This window comes from Equus przewalskii, chromosome 23 (assembly GCF_037783145.1).
Source record: "Equus przewalskii isolate Varuska chromosome 23, EquPr2, whole genome shotgun sequence".
Lineage (NCBI taxonomy): Eukaryota > Metazoa > Chordata > Mammalia > Perissodactyla > Equidae > Equus > Equus przewalskii.
In genome coordinates, this window is record NC_091853.1 from 12,680,630 (window position 1) to 12,698,896 (window position 18,267).

The window sequence follows — 18,267 nt, forward strand, 5'->3', positions numbered from 1 at the left end:
GTGGCCTGTCGTGCTAACTGGTTAAGGGGTTTTGGGTAAATTTTGAATCTCTTGAGCCTCAGTTTCCTCATTTATAAAATGAAAAGTTGGAAAAGATGACCTTCAATTATCAAATTCACTGTTTATAATTTTAAACCAAGAGATGAGACAATTTCATGGGAGTAGTCAACAATTTTAGAAAGCATGTGGGATTTGGCAGTAAAGTGGTCATTTAAAATAATTATGATGTTATAGTCTATGGATTGCTTACTTCTGCTGCTCTGCTTTTTTGAAATTCTAACATTTAAAAAAAGCTTTTTATTTGGAAATAATTTCAAATTTATAGAAGAGTTGCAAGGAACACCCAAATACCCTTTACCCAGAGTCACTTATTGCTAACATTTTACCTATTTGTTTTATTACCTTTATTTTCTCTTCTCTCTTTTTTTTTTCTCAACCATACACATTCTAGTCTTTTACTGCTAAACACTGCAGTATTTAGGGATGTAACAAGAGTTACCAATTTCAGTGATTTTAACAGTGACACTTTTATCTAATCAGTCTACCATCTGTTTACCAATTAACCCAATAATGTACTTTATAGAATTTTTTTTCCCTTCCAGTAAAGAATCCAGTCTAGTATCTCACATTGCATTTTGTTGTGATGGCTCTTTAGCTGGAATATTTTCACAGCCTTTGTCTTTAATGACATTGGCATCTTTGAAGAATACAGTTCCTTCCTTGTAATAGGAATTAGTTCCTTCCTTGCAACTAATAGGAAGTCTATGGGAAGAATTCTAATGATGCAAATATCCTGTTCCTTATCAAAATTTCTCTCTAAATTTAGCATCCATTGATGGTTCTTGTCTTAGTTGCAAAATAATGATTGCCCAACTCCGTCGCTCCCTCCACATTTACCTGTTGGCATTCAACATTCTACCATAAGCAACAGTACTCCTTTCTTCATTTATTTTATCTATTTATTACTGGCAAGGATTTACGAATTCTTGGTGTTTTTTTTTTTTAAAGTCTAACCTTATTTTGAATGCAGGCCATATAAGGAAACTACTGTGATGAATGTTATTGGCATAGATCCTTACCCTCCACTAAGTATGAAGAGCAATGCCTCAACTTTTTAGGAAACAAGCAGCATGCAACAATAATTCACTTATCTGGTAAACTCGGTTATCCAAAATATAAAGGAAAATATGAAAGTAGGCAAATGGTCTTTATACTAAGTAAATGTCCCAAAATATCAGAGTTGTTTTAGCATTTTCTTTTGAGGTTCTTTACTTTTATTTTATATACACATTTTAAAATATTGGTTACTTGGTTTCCCAGGCTAACAGGATAAGACAGAGGCGTGAGTGTGAATATGCATGCAGGCAGTGCTGTGGCAGAGGTGCAGCCACGAGCAGGGACAGCAGGAGGGTCAATAATGAGTTCTTTCCAGACCAGTTAGACCCAAAGGAATGCAGGAACACAGGAGGACACAATTATTTCCGTAGGGTGAAGGGTACCAACTATTTCTAAGTTCCTGAGGACATCTTGCTATTACAGCTTTTGTTTTGAAGATACCTCAGGGTCATTAGGAATAGGTTAAGCTATACTGTATTTTTATAATCAAGGCAGAGAAACTGGTGATATTTTTTGGGGAAAAAATCAGTACAAGTGGTTTAAATTAAACTGTTTCTAGTGCTTTAGGGTGAAAACCTCAGTTATCCAGAATATCTAATTCTGTTCATTCGCTCACTGCCCCCTTTCCTTATCCTGTCAGATAAATGAGGCATTACTGAAATTGTCTTTAAAGTTAATATGGAAAATTATGAGTTCATGCAAACGTTTATTTATGCACTAGCTGGTCTCCCCCATAGTCATTCCAGGGAAACATTAATTATTAAGTAAATACATTGCCGCTGATCCATATCCTGCATAGTCACCCTTGTGAGAAACAGCTTGATCGTAAATTAAGGCCTTTTGAAAGTTGGTGCTCATATTTGAATGGACAGGTGATTGTCTTTGTTCTTGGTATCAATATCCGTGGCATGTCTCTCTTGATTGAGAAGCGTGGCGGGCTCTCCATGTACCTTGGTGCCAGTTTTCTGGAGAACGTCTGTATCTTCAAGGTCCCCCAATGCATCCTTCCCCTCAAAGTGAGTTTTGGGTATGGTATTTTCCCTATATTTTAAATCAGAACATTGCAAACATAAACAAATTTTTGAAAAACATCCAGCCAATATACATATATTTGAAAAAAGAGATGAAAGGTTAGAGAAATAATAGAGGTACATGTTATTACTGAAATTCTGTTGGTTGTAATAGAATTAGGTGTTATTGAAATAATCAGCTTTCTTACCAGGCCAGTCTAATTTTGTTCTGACAGCTATAACGAGATGAGCTGTTTGTTGATTTGTTTTTTGCCATGGTGGTCTCCTGTCTTTGAAACTGCTAGTTATATATCTAAATTAGTTCCTTGGCGTACCCCTTGAAAATAATTTTGATGGATAGTAATAAAACTGTTACATAATGGTGATTCCTCTGAAACGAGTTCTAAGCATATTGAATTCTTATTGATTTCTATTTTATATAATGGCATTTCTATTTTATACATTAGTACTTTTTGTTATACTAAGATTGCATATTTCCTGTCTTTTGGCAAAAGCAAATGGAATATATAAAGCAACTTACAGAATTTAACTGCGATAAAGGATGCTCTGGAAAAGAAAATTTGCTGCTGGTCTTTAAGTGTAAAAAGGCACTGTTTTCATTTGCATATCAATGAATGAGAAGGGTCATTGTCTTTCTAAAGTAATTCCCAAGCTATGACAAAAAAAGACATTGAGAATGAACTTTTTTCTGTATTTTTATACACTAATTCTTAATCTTACCAAGTTCATAAGTTTGAACTTAACACAACTCTAAAGGTTAATAAAACCATTATTTTACAGGTTATCAACATGAGAAACAGATTTTAATTTTTACGAACTCAAAAATTCAGTATGTATAAGAATTTAGTACATCCATGGCCAAGCTTCATGAGTCACATGGCTTTTTCTCTTCAAAGTCCAAATGAAAACTTCACTGCTCTTACAGTAAACTGTGAAAATTATTGGCAGATGTAGGAACACAGGCTCATTTGTTTTTATGAAACCCTAATTCAAGTTGAAAGTAATTGCAAGACATTTATACAAAATAGAATTCCCTGTTGTTTCTCAGTTTTCCTATTTAAGAGCAGTGGTAATGGGATATGTATATCCCATTATAATATATAAATATATATATCATTGTTGCAGGTATTATTGTTGGCACACAGCCAACCACGACCTTTTCCTAATCTCTTACTAACACTTAAAAAAGACTAAAAACATTTACCCAACTTGATAACCAGAAAGATTTGTCCTCCGAGTGCTAATTCTATTTGCTCGTTGTTTCTTTGGGACTGGAAGCAATTAACATCTATGGGAAAACTTACTGTATACATAATACATTTCCCCTCTTTTTATCGATAGTCTGTTTTCCTGGGTTTTTTTTAGTCTATTCTTATTTTAAAGGGTTTTTTTTTCTTCTTTTCGTTTCTCTACGTCTCCCAGTAATTTCATCATGATTCTTCTCAAGGCTTTCTTTGAAAGTAACATGGAATAAAAATTAAAAACCATGAACTTTGCCTATTCTTGTTTTTTTTTTTTTTTTTTTTGAACTTACCTATGGGGCGGGGAGCAGGGGAGGACTTTAAAGAAGTAACCCTATTTGAGAGAAGAGGGTTGAAGAGCATTCTGGCTTCCCTAACAGAGTAGAGAGCTAGGACACAAGGTGGTCAAAGGAGGAAAGAATTAGCATTCTTCAATATACAAGATTAATCAGTTCTGTTTAGTGGTTATTAAAGGGAGGAAAAAAACTAAATGGGAACAATTCTGGTCCTTTCGTGTTTTGTACCCAATGCTAGTACACAGTATTCCTTCCACATTTACTGCACGTTGCCTAGAGAAAGAGCTGCAGCTCATCAAATAATCATCCATTTCCAAATGGTCTAACGACAGCATACACAAAGGCGGTTCACTTAAAACCTTCCATTTCTTGTCACACTGCATCAAATGGTGTTAATTTTAAGTAGGCCACCCCATACAGAGCACCCTCCGAAACAACACCTTTCTATCCTTTCACCGTTTATACCAAATCCAGTCCTTTTTCATTCACAAAAAAATATTTACTATTTCAGAATCTTGTTCGTGCATTGACGTGCAAACACTGTTCACCTGAACTCATCAATCTGTGATCCAGGGGATGCCAAATTTCTGTCATTTGCTCATTAAGCCAAGGGCGGTACCCTGCATAACACTTACAAAGGCCTACTTCCAACACTCGCCGAATCTCAATGTGTGAGACGACCGATCACCATAATTTATGACCCTACGGCAGTGGCGTGGCTCTTCGCATTTGGAGCCCCCTCACTCGTCCGCAGCGACTTCTAAAAACACCGCGGACGCGGGCAGGATATTTGATCTGGGGGCCAAGTGTTTCCAGACTTTGTTCTCTGGCCTTAAAGATGAGATGCCCGCGCAGCAGGCGACCGATACCACCGTGGATTTCCCCGAGCGGGGAGAGGGTGGCCGGGCGGTGGCGGGCACCCCACCTGTCAGCCCTCCCGCCCCTCCCCGCCCCCTCGTTTGGCCCGTAGCGGCCCCTCCCTCCGGCGGGCGCGGGCAGGGGAACGGCGGAGGGCTGCGCGCGCCCCGCACCCCGGCCCCCGGCGGCGGTTGGGCTCAGCCGGGCAGCAGGGCCGCGGGCGGGGAGCGCGCGGGGAAGACCCGCCGGCCGGGGCGCTCGGGGCCCGCGCGAGCGCGCTCGGTTGGTGCGCGAGGGCGGCTCCGCCCCGCCCGCCGGGCGCGCGCCTCCGCCAACCCCGCTCTCCTCCCCCACGGCCGGCGCGGACGGGGTGGATCCGGCTCACTCCCCTCCCCCGAGCGGCGGCGGCGGCGGGCGCTGAATGAGAGACGCCGACTGCTCGGGTCGCCGAGCGCTAGCCTAGGCGGCGGCGGCGAAGCGGGAGGCCGACGTCGCCCGTCCATCCTCTGAGGCCACTGCCGCGGCGGCACAGGTCGGTCCTCTGGCCGCGGGCCTGGCGCGGAGCCTCGGCGGGCGGTGCGGGGGAGGGAAGGTGGGTGCGCTGCGCCCCCCGGGCGGCGCGGAGCCGCTGCGGCGGCGGCGGCGCGGGGAATGGCGGCGGCGCGGGCGCTGCGCAGGGGAGCTCTCCCGGCCGGGCCCTGGGGCTGCTCGCCCTCGGCGCGGGGACGAGCCCGAGGGGCTCGGGCTGACGGAGAGCGCCGGCGGCTCGCTCTCGGAGTCGGGATGCGGCCGTGGGGTCCCCGCTCCGGGTGTCTGTCCCGAGGCCGAGGGGCGCGGGGTCCCCCGAGCCCGCCTCGCCCTCCCTGCTGCTGGCGGAAGCCCCCGTTCTCCGCCCGCGCTGCCCCTTCAGGTGAGCCGGAGCCGCGGCCGCCGCGCCGGGCCACACCCCCTCCCCTGGCCCCGGCGGCTGCGCCCCGCAGCCTGGCCACCGGGCCGGCCTCGAGCCCGCGCGCTGGCGCTCAGGGTGACCTGTTGCGGAGCGGTCCGCAGCCCGAGTCGCCGCCAGCCCCGGACCCGGAGGCGCTGGTCCCGCGCTGGCCTCGGGCCGGGCGCGCGGCGGGGTGCGGAGCCCCGGGCGCTGCCCGAGGTCGCGTTGCTAAACGGCCAGGAGCGGGCGTATTGGAAAAAAGAGATTCCGGAGGGATCTGATCAAACACTTGCAAAGCCGGGCTGTCTGTCTGCAGATAGCCGGAATTCCACTGCAGTATCGGATTAGGGCGGCTCGTAAACACCATGCTTTGGAGGTGATTTGGGAGAAACCCGAGCCACGAGTGAAGAGCTGATATCTGGAGAATAGCCGTAAACCTGTGCGGAGCTAAATTATCCCCCCCACCTGCCCCCCTCGAAGCTCTTTTCCTGTAGCTGTGTGTGGTGTAGACGCAGGCCAGTTTCAGTGTACGTGGGCGTGTTTGGGAAGAAGCTGCGAGCTGATAGGAGGTACCTTAGCACAAATGTTAATTTGTTTGAACTGGGAGGGGTGAGGGAGGAGGAGGAAAGGGCACTGATGTTAGCTGTGGAGGAGGGGCAGTCGAAACACTAAATTTCTGTTGAAGAAAGCGCCAAGGAGAAATATCTAATACCCAGTGTTTAAGACCGTAAAGTAAGAAATACGGGTAGTAGTTAACTGAGCTTTATCTTTTATGTGTCCTTGAATAGTTTAATTTCAACGCTGTGGTTGCGGTAGAGAGCCTTGTTTTCGTCATACTGTTTATGAGTTGATTTTGGTGTTTTTCTATACTTACCATCAGATCAACTCTTGTTCAGGTCTCTTTGAAGATGACCACTAGGATTTCGGGAAACTTTTCGATCCGTGCGTGCGTAGTATTGCAGTTAGAGATCATAGCTTGCTAGCCGTAAAGCCTGTTCCACCCAGATAATTATGCTTATACAAGTGCTGTAGAATCATAAATATATGTATTACTCTTACTGCTGAATATCTTAACTGTAGACTTTGGAATTATGAAGAAGCTTATCCAAACAGTATTATTTTTAATAAAAATAACCTCTAACTCAGGGTTTGTATGCGTAAAGTTTATCATCTAGCTTCAAAGATTAGGAAAATGACTTGTCTTATTAGCTAGATCTAAAGATCAAATGTGAGGACATTAGATGACTTTCTGAATAAATAATTTCAAAACAATTTAATTTATTTTAAACAATTCACTTTCTCATTTTAAAATTCAGTATAATAATTTTGAAATAGTAAGATCTAACTTTGATTTTTTTCATTATATTCCTCCTTTCATTGAATTAGGGAGTTTGACTTTTCAAAATACTCTGGGTGGGACTCTGGAAATATCTTTCACTTTGCCTAAATTATTCCAGATTGCAACACAACTTTAAAGATAGCGCTTGAATGATCAAGACTGCAACATGCTTCTCTGATATGTGTTTTTAATATCAGAAAGAACACACCAAAATTTCCTCAGAGAAAATACAGCGAAAAAACTGGCTTTGTGAATCTTTGACTTTTTGTACTTTTATTACACATGTGAGTAATGTATTTGTGTGTCTTTAAAAACCTAGTAACTGTCTGTTTCAGTCATTACAGTTGAGAGTGTAGCGGTTTGTAGTGAATGATAGATATATAGGTGAAGTTGTTCTGTTGCAGCTTGGAACACTTAAGCCTTTTCTAGAGGCCTGGCTCCTTCATTTGCACATACTTATTGAGTACCTCCTTCGTGCCAGTTAATTGCCTAGATGTTGGAGATACAACAAAGAAAAAGACAGGTCTGAGCCCTGCTGGAGCTTACAGGGTAAGTAGGCAAATAGTCTGCTGCTTCATTCTCAGATAACACTTTGTTTAATGTTAGTTTAAAAGTTTAAGAAGTCAAAACTCCTCTGATGAGTTTTTTTGGTTAAGGATATTGTTTGTGTTTTTTCCTTCTAAGAATAGTGGGAATTATATTATTGAGTGAACAAAAGCATGAAGACAATTGTTTTAAAAATAGGCTAGTATTTATATACATGGGTATTCTGGTTCCTAAGTATACCAGAAATAAACATTCCACCTGAAGTCAGATGATGGAGGGTTTGCATGTGGCTAAACAGCTTTATTCTTTTGGTTTATATAGTTAAGTGTTTGCTAAAAATATTCTCTCTTGGCACTTACTCGTTTATAAGTGAGTCTAAGTTCTTTGCAGATTACAAAGCTTTTAAAAAATAGATTATTGATATTTCTCATTGACAGGACTGCCAGTAATTAACATTGGCCTTATATTGGCATTATCCTCTCCATTTTAGGTGAGGACGTGGGTTTAGAGATGGTAAGCACACTGCCAGTAAGCAAGTAGGGAACCCAGACCCAAGTCTTGGTACCTCAGGTGTACCAAGCTCAGTGGGGAGAGCATCCACATCTCGTGCTACAGTACAGCTGCTGGTGTGCTTTTCCAGAAATTTCTGAATAACTTTTAAACTTCAAACCCAACTATTAATTGAAATTTAATTAATTGAATTTTTTTTCTCTGTGAGGTAAACTTTCAAACCTGTTTAAAATTTAAAAGGATTGCTTTTTTTGCTGTATAAAAAAGGCGGATAGTTTGGATTTACTTTTAATGGTACAAGTGGTTTGAGAATAAGACATAGTAAAATCAGTCTTATTTATTGAATGTGAGATTTTTATTGTGTAACAACTGTATTTGGAATAAAATTGTCCTTTCAATCTGAATGCTGCATTTTTTTAGTTATTCAATTTTCATGAAAAGATAATTCAAATAGCTTGAAATTCTGCCTCAGCCTGCGAGAGGTTCCTTGGAGAGGAAAATGACTGTATTGCAATACCCTGTAGATTGTTTCTTTAAATGTGTCTATTCCCATTGGTTTAGGGTTTCTCTTTAGGGAGTGAATGAAGATTAGGTGTGATAAATTTTGGTGACTTAGAATTAATCTGGAGTCTTTCTTGAGCTTTTGATTTGGGAAAACTACATAATAGAATAAAACACTGGAATTTGAAATGTGTGATGTCTATCTCCTCTATGGAAAGAAAAAAGTCACTTTAATAACAGTCACTTTAATAAATAATGGCTAGTTGGGGATATACAAGAGTATGAATAGCTGTGTTCATATGACTTACGTTGAAGGTGCCTGGCAATTTTTGTGTGCCGCTACAGAGAACTTTTGGTACTGGCTCTTAAACGATACATTGCTTTGGAGTATGAGAGGTTTAAAATGAAGCTCTCACCTTGAATTTAATTGATACCCTTCTTTTATTTACTTATATGACCTTTTTCTCAAGACAGATTTTCCTTTTTAGGTCGTTTTCCTTTTTGCTAATTCTTGGAAAGCCCTTTTCTGAAAACCCTACCTAAATAGCATCCTGATCCGACTCTGTCTTTGTCTTTATTTTTCTTCACAACAGTAATTTATCTGACATTATAGCATATATTAATTTGTCTATCATCTCCTTCTCCCTGGATATAAACTTCATGAAGGCAAGGACTTCGTTTTGTTCACTGTTGTATTCCTGGCACTTAGGAAAGTACCTGGTACATAGTCAATGCCCAGATAATATTTGTGGGGTCAGTGAATTAACTGGTATTAAATGATAGGAAAACCACTAAACTTTGTGTTTAAAAAAAACGCATTAGTTTTTACTATAATACAACTATGCAACTAAAAAGAAAATTGCACTCTAAAACTTATAGTGAAAAACACTGAGGTACATTCTTGTCTAACTTTCCTTCCCAGATCCTGCTCTCAGAGTAACCATTTTCAGTACTTTCAGCTGTTTCTTCTGATATTTAATCTTTCATATTTTAAAATATTTGTTTTTCAATTTTAGATACTGTCTGTTGGACTCCTACTGTGGAAGGTGAGCCTGTGCTTTAGGATTGTTATGCCACCTTGAACCTCCTCTCCCTTTATCCTCCCAGTGTAGTTAGAGCATGCTTTGGTTAAATCAGTGTTCATTGTTTACATTATTATGACTGTAAATTTGTTTGCCATTAAACCTTGCAGTGTACTATGATTATATTTTATTATATTTGTTGGAGGTAAATTTTTTTTTCTTTTTTGTTTTTTGCTTGGTTTCCTTTTTGTCTCTAATTTTTTTCTAGAAACTGTCCCAATTACCATCAGGTAATTGATCATTTGATTTTTTTAAGAAATTGGAAAAATCCTAGGGCTCTCTATGCTTTTGCTCCAGTCTGCACCGTGACTCTCCATTTCTGCTGCAGAGCTATAGCTGGTGACTTCCCTTCACCTTGATTCTGAGAATTCTCTTTGCCTTTTCCCTGTGTTGGAGCCTGTGGTCTCTGGACCCATGCCTTCCTCTTTCTTGATTTATACTTTTGTTTTGGTGAAATGCATCCCTCAGTAATTTTCAAGAAAGAGCGTATGAGGAGATGAAATTTTTGAGGTGTTCATATTGGTGAAAATACCTTTCTTCTGTATTGATACTTGGTTGATAATTTGGCTGGTTTGGGTATGGAATCCAAGGTGAAATAATTTTCCCTCAAAATTGAAGCGATTGCACTATAATTTTCCAGCTTCAAATGGTTGTTGAAAAGTCTTATGCCATTCAGTCTTCATCCTTTATTTGTGACCTGTCCCTGTTAAGATCTTTTCTTTGTCATCGGTTTATCTATGTCCCTGATGTTGTATGTGTGGATCTTACTTCATTTCTTGTGTGTGGAACTTAGTGTGCCCTTTCAACCGGCAGAGACCATGGTAGATGAGAAGAGAGATGATCTAAGTCAGGGGTCAGCAAATCTTTTCTTTAAAGGGCTAAATAGTAAAATAAGTATTTTAGGCTTCGTGGACAGTATAGTCTCTGTTACTGTTATTCAGCTTGGTTTTTGCAGTGTGAAAGCAGTTCTAGACAGCATGGGCTGTGGTTTGCTGACTTCTGATCTATGCATAGGTGGAAGGGTGGGCCTTTGCTTTACTAGGAGTAGGGGGAGTTTATCTACAGAGATGGGTGAGAAGGCAGAATATATGGACAGAGACATGATGGTGGTGGCTTGAGGAAGTTCTCATCTGAGTGTTTCTGCTTAACCTTAGTGTCTGAGAAGCAAGGTCATTAGCTGAGACTAAGGAAGAATGGGATGTGTGTTGGAGGTTTGAGAAGAGGGAAAAATAGATGACATAGTCATCTATCAAAGAGTGGAAAAGTGAACAGAGTAGAGTAGAATAGAACAGGAAAATGGAGTGTGAGTGCCAGCAGCATGAAGGGCTCACTTGAGTTAGATGGTTCTTATTTTCATGTTTCTCTTCTAATAAGAATACCTCTCAAGTCTCAAAGTTAAGTCTGATTATCTTACTATAGGTTTTTTTAAAATTAGATATGGTTATTTTATTAGCCTTATCAGATATTTTCATGCATAATTAATATATACAGATGTCTATTTTTATACATATAAACTTATATGTCTAACCCATATAACTGCTTATTTCTAGAGAAATGCCAGAAGAAAGTACTATAATTTTTTTCCCAAAGGCAAATTTTGATTTAGAAATCATTCATTTATTTATTCATTAAGAAAAAGCCATGGAGAATTTTCTGTGTGCCAGGAATAGTTCTTGGTGCTGGCGATACACCTGTAAACAAAAAGACAAAAATAGTTGCCTTTATATTTTAACTAACGTTTAAATTATATACGCACATAAATATTAACAAGAAAGGAACAATGTGTAGAAGAGAGAGAACTTAATAGATATTATTATTTTTTCAGCTTTATTAAGGTATAATTGGCAAAATTATAAGGTATTTCAAGTTTACAATGTGATGATTTGATGTATGTCTACATTGTGAAAGGATTCTCCCCATTGAATTAATTAACACACCTATCACCTCACATATTTATCTTTTTATTTTTGATGACAACATTTAAGTTCTACTTTCTTAGCAAATTTCAGTTATGCAATACACTATTATCAACTGTAGTTACCATGTTATACATTAGGTCCTCAGACCTTATTCATCTTATAACTAAAAGTTTGTATCCTTTTACCAACCTCTCCTTATTTCCCACACCTTAGTATAAGATTTTGATAGATAAGTGTAAAAGATTAAGAAATACCTTCTAGTCTTAGTTTTGTCAGAGTTTTTTCTCTCTCTTTTTTTTTTTTTTTTTTGGAGGAAGATTAGCCCTCAGCTAACTACTGCCAGTCCTCCTCTTTTTGCTGAGGAAGCCTGGCTCTGAGCTAACATCCGTGCCCATCTTCCTCTAGTCTATACGTGGGACACCTACCACAGCATGGCTGCCAAGCAGTGCCATGTCCGCACCCGGGATCCGAACCAGCGAACCCCGGGCCGCCGAGAAGCGGAACGTGCGAACTTAACCGCTGCGCCACCGGGCCGGCCCCCCCAGAGTTTTTTCTCTTTTAATATCATAAATAAGTGCTGAATTTTATCAAGTACTATTTCTCTATTGGTAGAGATGATCGTATGTATTTTCTCCATTAATCTGCTAATAGGATATATTTTATTAATAGATTATCTTCTGTTTGCATGATAGGGTTCAACCCTACTTAGCTGTGTTGCATTGATTTTTTCTCCCCACAAGCTGAACTTTATTTGCCCTTGTCTTTGAGTTTTTTAAAATCCACATTTATCAATAGATAACTTTATCAGAGATTTTTATGTATGTATTTTGGCTTCAGAGTTATGCTAGCTTCGTAAAATGAGTTGGGAAGCTTTCCGTTTTTTTCTGTTCTCTGAAATGGTTTTGTAACATAGGGATTATGTGCTTCTTGAAGGAACTGTAGATGTAATGTGAAAGGTGAAAAATAAAGTTTCTAGAAGAAAACATAGAGACATATCTACAAGATCCCATGGTAGGCAAAGATTTTTTTTAGAACAGGACACAAAAGGTATTAACCAGAAAAGAAAAGATTGATAAATTATTCTTCATTAAATAAGAACTTTTCATCAAAGGATACTGTAAGAGAGTGAAAAGGCAAGTGACACAATGGATAAAGTGTCTGCAATACTTAAATCTGACAGAGGAGCAGAGTATGTAAAAAATATACATGTCAATTAAAAAAAATGCAGGCAACCCAGTTTTAAAAGAAATGGGCAAAAGACTGGAACAGGCACTTACAAAATGAGTTGTCCAGATGTCCAAGGTGAAATGGAACTAACACACAATTTTCAGAGAATTGCGAATTAAAATTATCATGTGATACCACTACATACCCGTCAAAATGGTGTTAATGAAAAATCTGAAAATACTAAGTGTGGACAAGAAGGTAGAGCACTTGGAACTCTCGTATGTTTCAGATGGGTTTGAAAATTGGTACAGCCACTTTGGAAAGTTGTTTGGCAGCATCTACTAATGCTCTACATGTGCATACCCTGTGATCCCACAGTTTCACTTCTTGGTATAGACCTGATAGAAATCAATATATATGTGCATCAAAAGACATGCACTTCAGAAGAAAACATAGGGGTAAATTTTCATGACCTTGGAATAGGCAAAAGATTCTTGGGTATGACACCAAAAGCAGGAGCAACAAAACAGAAACTAGATAAATAGGATTTCATCAAAAGTTAAAACTTGTGCTTCAGAGGACAGCGTCATGAAAGTGAAAAGACGGGGGCCGGCCCCGTGGCCAAGTGGTTAAGTTTGCGTGCTCTGCTTCGATGGCCCAGGGTTTTGCCGATTCAGATCCTGGCTGCCAACGTGGCACCACTCATCAAGCCACGCTGAGGCGGTGTCCCGTATGCCACAACTAGAAGGACCCACCACTGAAAATACACAACTATGTCCCGGGGGACTTTGGGGAGAGAAAGGAAAAATAAAATCTTAAAAAAAAAAGAGAAAGTGAAAAGACAACTCACAGAATGGGAGAAAATATTTGCTAGCCATATATCTGATGAAAGGCTTGCATTCAGAGAATACATGAAGAACTCTTGACGACCCAATGATAAAAAGACAACCCAATTTAAAAATGGGCAGAGGATCTGAATGGGCATTTCTCAAAGAAGATATACAGAAAGCTATCATGTAGCTATCATGTGGCTTCTTGTATATCTAGCTATAGCTTGATATCATTAGCTATCAGGGAAATGTAATCAAACTACAGTGAGATACCCATTCATACCACTACAATGGCTAGAATAAAAAAGTTAGATAGTACGAGTGTATGCAAGGATATTGAGAAATTGGAACCCTCATACACTGATAGGAATGTAAAATGATATAGCTACTTTGCAAGACAGTATGACAGTTCTTCAGATGATTAAACATTGACTTACCGTATGACCCAGCAGTTCCTTGGCTAGGTCTGTACCCAAGAGAAATGAAAACATGTCCCTGCAAAAATTGTACATGAATGCTTATACTGGCATTACTCATTGTAGACAAAAAGTGGAGACAACACAAATGACCATCAGCCAACAAATGAATAAACAAAATGTGGTGTATCCATACAATGGATTATTATTCAGCCGTTAGAAGGAGTAAGGTACTGATACATGCTACAACATCAGTGACCCTGGAAAACATTGTGCTAGGTGAAAGCAGCAGTCACAGAAGACCACGTATTATATGCTTCCATTCGTATGAAGTGTCCAGAACAGAGAAATCTGTAGAGACAGAAAGTAGGTAAGTGGTTGCTTAGGGCTGGAGGGGGACGGGTGGGTGGGAGGATGAGGGAGTAGTTAAAGGGTTTGGGGTTTATGTTTGAGACGAGAAAATATTCTAAAATTGACTGTGGAGATGGTTGTACATACCATTGAATTGTACTACACTTTAATGGGTGAATTGTATGGTATCTGAATATCTTGGTAAAGCTGTTAACAACACAAGACATGGCAAAAATAATCAGTAATGTGAGTACATTGCCACCATATTAAGTGAGAAAAAGGTGTAGAGGAATATATAAAATATCCTGTTTTTGTAAAACGAACAACAAAAACCCTGTGTCTTTGTATGTATGTACATGTGTAAGTGATCTCATAAGGGTGGAAAAATGTTGCACACCAAATGTAAACATTTGTTACGTAGTTGGGCTAAGTTAAGGAGAGGGAGAGAAAAAAGTGAGAAAATAAAGGGAAAGGGTTAATTCAGGAAAACAGCATGTATAACATACTCAGTTATGTAAAACATAAATCTTAAAATGAAAACAGTAGTTGTCTATGTGGTGAGATGCCAGATTTTTTTCTTCATTACATTTTTCTGGGTTGTTGAATCCTTTTTATTTTATTAATAGAATTACCCACAACTAAATTAAGAGGCAGAACGAATAAAATAAGTTATAGAACCTGAAAAAACAGCAGCTTTTTTCATAATAGCTCCCAACTGGAAACAGTCCAAATGTCCATCAGCAGAAAACTGGATAACTAATCTGTGGTATGCCTTACACTAGACTACTACACATTGGTGAAAAAGAAGGAACTACTGCTCTACTCGGCAAATGTGGGTGAATATCACCAAAAAAATGTTGACCAGAAGAAGCCAGACACAAAGGTTCATACTGTATGATTCTGGTTTTTTTTGAAGTTCAGGAAAAGGTCAAACTCATCTATGTTGATAGAAGTCGGGTTAGTGTTTAGAGGTTGGGACTAGAGGAGCAAGGCTCCTGGCGTGCTGGAAATGTTCCCTATCTTCATACGATTGATGGTTACGTGGATGGCCACGTAGTAAAAATTCATTGAACAGTATACCTTACATAAATGCACATTTTAGTATTTCCATATATCTCAATAAAGTGAAACAAATCAAACCAGGAAAAAAGGGAAAAAAAACTTTAAATCTGGTGCTCATATAAAAAGTCTGTACACTTGGAGGGACACTTACATCGCTTTCAAACACAGGTTCTCTCTACCCTCATGTTTAGTGGTTGCATTGTATCATGTGTGGATGTATCATAATTTAATCTCTTGATGGACGTTTAGATTGTTTCTAACTTTGATGTTATAAACAGTGAGAGAGGTAATATCTTTTATAGGTCTTCCTATACTTTTCTGATCATTTCCTTTTGATGAATTCCAAAAAGAAGGATTGCTTGTTTGGAGGTGAAGTACATTTGCATTCTCCCCCAGGGTGTATAAGTGTTTGTTTCTCTATACTCTCACTGACTTGGTGATTAGCTTTAAAAACACATGTATTGATCTGTTATGGAATAAATACCCCCTAACTTTTAATTTGCATTTTTAAACATTTCAATGAAATTTATATTTTCATGTTTTTGGACGTTTGTGCTGCTTTCTCTGTTTTCCTTTTCATACCTTTTACCCATTTTCTAAATGCTCAGTCTTTTAAAATTGAGTCTTTTAGTGAAATAAATCAGATATACAAAAAAGTATATAAAGAAAAATATAGTTAACCCGTAACTTAAGAAATGAAACATAACCAGTACAGTTGAAGCAGCCTATTAGTTAACATTAATAACATGTAAGAGTTCTTTAATTAAGAGTATTAAGTCTTTGTCACTTGTAGATCTTTTCCCCAGTTTATCTTTTGTCCCCAAACTTAGAGTATTTTATTGAATCTGAGATGGCTTCAATTATAAGATACACTATTTTATGTACAACTAAGAATAAAAATATTCTATCACTTAAACCATGACACTATTGATTTTAAGAGGCATTCTGATTTCAGAGATACTAAAAGATGAGAAAATATTCATCTTAGAATTGATGAAATATATGGGTCTTACTGTGTGTGTTTTATGTTTTCTTTAGTCAGATTTATCAATCTCTTCTGTTGTCTCTGTTTCTGCTCTCAGTCCTAGAAAGGCTTTCCTATGCCAAGATAAAAAAGAATTCATCTATGTTTACTTCTAGTATTTTTATGGCTTAAATGTTTTTCATCGTTAATTCATCCTATTTATTTTAGTGTACGATCTTTTTGTCTTTTTATCCAAATGGTTTGCCAGTTGTAATAAAGTTAAATTCCACTAACGGTTTTTTGAACAAGGAATGATACACTCACATGTGCTTGCTTGAGCAAGATTAATATGGCTATGGATTTGGTTGGATCTAGTCTAAAAATTATCAGTTGCATTTTCTATTAAATGTATATCTTAGAAACCTATAGTTTAATTTGCATTTAAAGGAATGTGAATGTCAAAACTATGATTTTATGTTGACTTAAATTTCTAATGCATCTGAGTGTTCTTGCAGTCAAATAATTTACTAAATTAAATTGAAAATAATTTTTTTTGTGACCTAGACAAGGATTTTAATCCTGTGCTTAAAGTTTGTGTGGATCTGGGCAAGTTACTTAATTTCTTTAACATTCAGCTTCCCTACTTGTAAAATGGGCATGAGTGTCTTCTCATGGGATCATTTTAAGGATTAAATGAGAAGGTGTAAGCAAAGTCCTGAGCTGAATTACTTCTCTCTTCCTCTTTCAGGACCTTGAAGAGGAAGTGTAATCACAGCCTACCTTCTCTTGTATCTGAGGTTACTCTAGATCTCTAGGGTAACTGGAGTGAATTATTTGTTAGACCTCTTCCAGTCCTGACTTACAGTCCCAGGGTTTGACCAGAACTTTTCTGGCCTTCTGAAATTAGCTTACATGGCAAATCTGTGTTTTCTGTTGCTGCTCTTAAGCTGCTCTTCTGTGAATGTGCTGAAATCTTTATAGATTTTAGGATTTTGTAGATGGGGCATTAGTATGTATTTTAGCTTTGATCGACTTAGCTCTTATTCTGTAAGTTGTTGCTAGGATAACCTCTGCTACTTTTCTTTTACTGTTTTAATTTGAGGATATATTTTTCACAGGTTTGTGTGGTTTAGATCCTGTCTGTTAAAGCTGGGTGACAGGGTTAACTCTACTAAAAGAGAAAGTTTTGAGGATATCTTAAGGATAAGAAACTGCGCTTTTGAGTTGCTTCTTTTTGTCAACATTATTTTTGAATCTTCTCTGAGTCCAGCGCTTGTTAATGTTATCATAGAAGTATAAGTCTAGGTCCTTGCGCTTGTTGTTTACATTTTCTGGGTGAGGCGAAGTCTTTTATGTGAAACCACAGTAAATAGCATGAGACCATAAGTAGGTGTGTGTCAGTCTGAAGAACAAGCGGTTCACAGGAGAGGAGGCTCTGAGGGCAGGAGTGGTCTTCAAGGAATGTGTTTCATTGCAGTGGAAAGAACATATAGATATTGGGGGAAACGGGATGACCGAAGATACAACAACAAGAATTAGTCTTTTTGTCGTTCTTTGGGTTGAAGCGTTTATTTGAGATGGAGTGGAAAATAGTTATATTTGATAAAGTAGAACCACATTATTCAGCCCTCAGAAATAAAGCAGATTAGAATTAAAAGGATAGTACGTACTGTCACTAACTTTTAGCTTCTCTGTTTCCTTTCTTCTTGATGCTGTAGATTGAAAGTTTGTAAATCAAGATTGGAGGAAAAATCCAAACTGTTTAGAAGGAGTTTTCTTAAAAAAAAAAGCCTTCTAGTTGTATATATATGTATTAGATAACCTTCCTAATAAAAAGGCTTAAAACAATATTGATGGGAAAGTAGCATTAATAAGTTTTATATTTACTTTTTCCTTTCTTCTTCCTATTACTTGATCTTAGCTAATTATGTGGCAGAAAGTTTTAAATTCAAAGCCATCCTCTGCCATTAAGAAAGCCAAAAGGTGTAGGATAGAACTCATCTGCAAAAAGATTTTTAAAGATAGCGCTTTGGAGGTTTGAATTTAAAGGAAATGGGCAGTACTGTTGAAGCCTTCTGTGCTGTAATTGTTTATCTAAACACTGTGGGCA

General features: G+C 38.8%; 1 protein-coding gene and 1 long non-coding RNA gene across 25 annotated transcripts in view; one reads left to right on the plus strand and one right to left on the minus strand.

Annotated features, from left to right (window-relative positions):
• Positions 1-1,802: 1,802 nt before the first annotated feature.
• Positions 1,803-4,668, minus strand: LOC103552280 (uncharacterized). The gene is made up of 4 exons (XR_011532241.1): positions 4,320-4,668; positions 2,668-2,799; positions 2,336-2,463; positions 1,803-2,157 (listed from the first exon to the last, which is right to left on the minus strand). It is a non-coding gene; the product is annotated as an uncharacterized lncRNA (long non-coding RNA).
• Positions 4,669-4,851: 183 nt separating this feature from the next.
• Positions 4,852-18,267, plus strand: part of RALGPS2 (Ral GEF with PH domain and SH3 binding motif 2) — a 156,177-nt gene continuing 142,761 nt past the window's right edge. For 2 of the 24 annotated variants that reach the window (XM_070591654.1, XM_070591666.1), the window contains exons 1-5: positions 4,935-5,074; positions 6,928-7,093; positions 7,214-7,358; positions 9,383-9,412; positions 13,907-14,150. The gene's annotated coding sequence lies outside the window, so the exon portion shown is untranslated. Of the gene's footprint in view, positions 5,075-5,520; positions 6,040-6,087; positions 6,216-6,927; positions 7,094-7,213; positions 7,359-9,382; positions 9,413-13,906; positions 14,151-18,267 lie in introns of those variants that run through there. The other 22 variants (XM_070591656.1, XM_070591668.1, XM_008522148.2 and 19 more) reach the window with 20 other exon arrangements.